Raw genomic sequence first — 5,553 nt, forward strand, 5'->3', positions numbered from 1 at the left:
CACATGACGCAGGGGAAAGAACCGGTGAGCACTAATTGCATTGCCTAATTAGTAATCGACAGCACAACCCATGCTACATGGTTAAGTCATTGCCTTCCTCGGCAGTGGGGAAGGGGTGGTAAAGTGTACAGTTCTACGTACATTAACATAGGCTTTGACTTTCTCTTTTCAAAAGGAAGGGGTGTTGGGAAGGGGAGCATGAAGTGACATCACTGTAGAGCTGGGACTGGCCCGTTTTACCTTGTGGTAACTCCAAGCTGCAGCCCTGTGTCACGCACAGCTCCTGTCTCAGGTCTGAGCCCAACAGTTGCGCTTTCCCTCGGAAATCCTCATGTTTCCTTCTGCTGTCAGTTGACACCCTGGAGCAGACCAACCTGGATGTTCTTGTCATCTTCTTGATTCTCCAGTCCTCCCACAGGTGCACAAAAGATTTCAAAGCAACATCCCTCTTCACAAGCTTCTGATATCACAAGCTATACCATTTCTTTGACCTTTCCTTTCAGGCAGTTCCAGCACAGAATCTGCCAATTCTTTTTTGGGGGGCTGAGGTGGAGCTGGGCTCCTTTCATGGGGTGCCCCTCAGGTTGCCCCCCACAGAGGAAGTCAAGCCTGCCCCGTTCCATGTCCCAGCTCCCTCTAGAGACATCTTTGCCATATCTTTTCTGCTCCTCTCCTGAATGCCTTCCACCTTTCCCAGTTTTCCAAAGCTCTCAGCACTGGCACATGCAAGTTCAGCAACCTGCTTTTTGCATTGCCTCTGTGGCAAAACACGTTTGTTCAAATGTGATCATATTGACTAAGCATATTGGGTGCGAACAGCAAGGTTTGGGCAGCAGGACTGTAGGGAGGTGACTATGAGATGGCTGGTGCCGGTCCCATCCATTTCCATCTGGCTCTGCCCCGCTGTGAGCAGTCCTCTGCCCTCTAGAGCCTCAGCCAGCCAGGAGCCCCGATGCTTTCCTCCTGCGTGGTGAAAACAAATAAAGTAAGTGAAAATTCCCCAACTCAGAACTGGTTTGCCCACGATGATACAAGAATATACTCATAATGCAAGGGGAGCCATTCCAATCAATCCCCTCCTCCAACCAACCTCATAAACTCCCAGACTCAAAGAACCTGCCTTCATGGGGGGCAAACCCTTAGAAACCATCACTCTCCACTTTCAATTCTCCTGTTCTTCTAAATCAGGAGTGGATCCCACACGCCCTTTTGCCCAAACGTCAACCACCCCACGATCTTCTCCTAGCCACTGCTTTTTGCATTCGTGACCCCAGGGTGCCATGTGGCAATTACTAATGCCAGAGGTATCAGCAATGCAAGATGGTGGAAAAAAAGGATTACTCACCTGTTCCTGCGGTAATTCAAGTAGCTTTGTCAGTGCTGATTCACATTTGTGGGATGCACATTTTCTCGAGAGATACAGCATATTACATTCTGCTTATAAAAGGAGGCATCGCCTCAGGCTCTGTCCATACTTACATTTTACTGCCCCACGCTGAAATAGTTGGAATCAATTTTTGATCTATCCTGAAAATTTGCTTCAATTCCAGTTAAAGGCCAGTGATGTGTCTTTCTCATTCATAACTCTCCAGCACATGATGCCATTTCAGAGGGACTGTCACCTGCCAGCAAGATGGTGGCTTTGTAAAGAAGAGTAATTAAATGGTGAGAACACCACTGAGCTCCTCAGCAGGTATTTACTCTTCAGTTCAAGTAGAATGTAAATAAATGGACTGAGCTTCTTCTCAGTGTTCTACATACTTCTGGAGACTGAAAAAAAGAAAGGGCTTTGAATGACCTAGGTCACCATACAGAGTCCTGAGGGACAGGGAAATGAATGCAGTACCTCCAAGCTAGTTACAGCTCTTGGGCACAAGCTTCCATCATTCCAAAGGGGTAAATCTTTTCATTTATAATCAGAAAGTGCAGAGAGATAGAAAAATGGGGAAATGCCCAAGCCACCTATCTTCTCTTACAGCATGGCCAGATAGCCATGATGATCTAGCCTCCACCAACCTTGCTCCTGCTTCCTGGCACAGGAACTCAAGCCTCATGAACATTTTTGGAAACGCTATTCCCAGCATTTCTGCAATTTTCTATTCTTTATCCATCTCATTTATTTTGATTGAAGTTTTTGGGCAACACATCAATAGTAAAACTTTGTGTCAGTGTAACGAGGGCCTCATCTTGTTGTAAGCCTTAAGTACTCCCACAATATAAATAATTAACAGTCACCTAGAAGATGCAGGACAAATAGTTTTCTTCAGTTACAGAAAAGCATGCCCTGAAAGAACTAAATCTGTCTAAACGGAAGTGCCTTATTATCTATTTAAGCTGTCTCTTCAGAAAAGAAAAAAAAAAAAAAAACCACAACAAAAACCCCCAGATCTATAACATAGTTTGCTCTGGAACACCCGTCATTTTCATTTCAGTGGCAAAGACTGTATTAAGAAACAGCCAGTTTACAGGGGCACTGTATAAGTACCACTAAACAAAGAAACTTAAAGCGATCTTTAGTTTCTAAGTCTCTGAAGTGATCAAACTGAGTTGGAAATAATTTGACTCGGGGGTGTGAGGGGGAGACCTTTACATTTTTATTTTGGTAAATTATATTATCTGTCATCCAGCGCACACTCTATCAACAACCTCAATCAATATTCAAACTGTTATTGAACAGCTAGTCTGTGTTTTTAAAAGAATAGGTCCACTTACTAAAAATTTCTGGAAGCAGTTTTATGTTTCACTCAATGCTAACTTTTACTGATCTTCTCCTTAAATCAGTTAAAAATCTGATCTATAACCTACATATGATGGTGACTTATTTGAGGGAGTCAACAAACCCTCCCTCACATGTCACCAAAATCAATGAAAGCACATTAAAAGGACTACAAGGGTTTTCAGATGACTGGCATCGTTCCACCTCGTTTCTGCGTTCCACCAAAGTTTAACTGGAAACCTACCTCATCCATCATTTTCCTCCTCTCTGTGACTAACAAACTCCATTATTTTCATTAATTTTTAGTTAGAGACCATAATACACGTACCCCAAGAAGCCAAGGGATCTGCTTTAATAGGTGATCTTCTGAAGATATTTGCACTGATGATCTTCAAGGCATCCCTGAAGCAACAGCCATTTAATTGATCAGTGCATAGAAGAGATTTTGTAAGTGTAGTTCATTCTCTACTGTTGATTCAAAATTTACTAATGATGTTTTGCAAGGGTTTTGTCTTCCCACTGTGAGTAGTTACAGTTTACCTGTCAGAAGGGAAACTCCTAGAGGGCAAGTGGCTGAAGTCTCCCACAGAGCCTCCCTGATGGAGGCAGGTAGATTTTAAGCCAGATACCTTAGCCATGCAGGAAGCAAAGAGGTTTCTTCATAGCGTCTGCAGTCTCATATAAGCAGACCCGATCTCAGTGTATGCAAGCTTGATTAATTTTGACTGCCTCCATTCCGCTGCAGTCAAGTTTTTCTCTCCTAATTTTTTTCATGCTACTCTGCAGACAAGATTGCCCAAATCTGGACTGAGCTGTCTACTGCCATGGAAACAGAACAGTATTCTCAAGAGATAAACACTGCATCTCCTCTGCTTGTGCTTCAGTCTTGCTTGCACAAGTTAGAGGTGCTGGCACGGATTCCTGCTATAAACTGTAAACTGGACCATTACCCTACCTGACAGGGGAGAGCCAGATGGGAAATACCAGATCCATCGCAAGTAGCATCATCAGCATTTCCCCCTCAGAGGCAAGGTGCCAGTGAGCCTTAAAGAGCTGTGCAAGGTCACGCTGAGGTAGAGAAGTCTTGGCAGAAACAGCCTAACATCTCAGTATAAGGTAAATAATGTAAGGTTGTAAAACCGCAAGTTGATTTCTTGAGTCTCTGCATGCCTTTGAACAAGTCAGCTTATATACTTAAGTGGAGAGTAAAACCACATTGGTCATATTGACCGTTACAACTTACTTGTCAAGGAACATGCCATGTCCACACTAATCTTGTAAACATTTCAGCAACGTTGAGAACTTTTCCCAATTTTGTTTCAAACTTGGTTGCTCAATGCCTTTCTTAAAGGAAAAAGGAAAAAAGAAAAAGAGCTAGTTTGGAGTAACGGGGCGGGGAAGGTGTAGGCTCTGGGGCTGCTGGTGGTGCAGATGCTGCTAAGGGGCTCCCTCCCTGAGCACACCACCGGGGTGGGGAGGGAGCAGGTACAACATGGCCAACAAGACTCCAACCCCTGGCCACCTACCTCTCCTGTGCACCTGGGGTGTAAATGGCGCTGTGGAGAGATGTGTCTGGACAGGAGCAAATGGGGCCCTTGGGGCATCAGCAATCTTGTCTAAGGCCTGGCATGCCTCTTGTGCTAGGAACTGAGAACAGAGGCAGTTGTTAGGTCCTGGACTGATCTGAACTGCCAAACCACAGAAACTACATCGATTTTTAACATCTGCGTCCCATAGGAAGAGCGAATACCCTCCTAGCTTTTGCTAATCAGTTTAGCTACAGTAATTTCCCTAAGCTTTTACATATTCAAGAAGAGAAAGATGCATGCCTTTAAAGCTCTGGAAGACGCTGCCTTTTCTGCAGAATAAGCAGACAGCCTAAAGACTATAGCAGCACAACAAAGGTGCCTAAAGCAGCTGCCTAAAGTTAAGCAGCACGCTCCTGCCAGTGACTACTGAGACCTTGCCACAATGGCTCATGGCTCTCTTTCTTGAGGCTGGGTTGCTGTAATACCTTCTGCATCCCCCTACACCTTGGAAGCATGCAGGCTTTACAATGAGGGTGGTGAAACACTGGAATGGGTTGCCCAGAGAGGTGGTGGAGGCCCCATCCCTGGTAACATTCCAGGCCAGGTTGGACGGGGCTCTGAGCAACCTGATCTGGTTAAAGGGGTCCCTGCTCACTGCAGGGGGTTTGAACTAGATAACCTCAAGGGCTCCCTTCCAACCCAAAACATTCTATGATTCTAAAAGGACCTGAGAGTTTTATACCTCCCTTAAGAAGATATTTTCCCTCCAAGATCACAGCATGTGTGCCGCGGCGCAAGTACAAGCTTGCTGGCAGCCTCCAGTGGGAATTCAGGGTGTCAGTTGTATAACCCTCACCCTCTTACTGAGCTTGCAATTCGGTAGTTAGCAGGACTGGCAGAGAGACAGGAGTCAATCTGCCACTGCCGTAGCGAGGAAAGCTGTTTCAGTATGCGAGACAGCTACTGGCAAAGCATGCACGAGGGACGAGGGAGTCCCTTACTGCCACTTTGTTCCACTCGTGTTCTCATCGGCTTTTTCCCAAGATGGAGGTTAACAACAACAACATGCACACAAAACCACCACCAACAACAGAATCTTTCCTGTTATATTTTTTAGTAAATGTTGACTGTCAAAATGGAAGAACTCCCATATCATGTAATATTTTTTCCTTTTTTTTAAACCTTCTGTAGTCAAGAAGTATCACAAGGGAGATGCAATGGACCTTTCTAAACCAGTATGGATTCTAAAGATCTTCTATTTGGGAGTTGCCTAAACAAAGAAAACCCTCATCATATTTTAAACCCCTA

Source organism: Egretta garzetta, unplaced genomic scaffold (assembly GCF_000687185.1).
Source record: "Egretta garzetta isolate BGI_Z169 unplaced genomic scaffold, ASM68718v1 scaffold68, whole genome shotgun sequence".
NCBI lineage: Eukaryota > Metazoa > Chordata > Aves > Pelecaniformes > Ardeidae > Egretta > Egretta garzetta.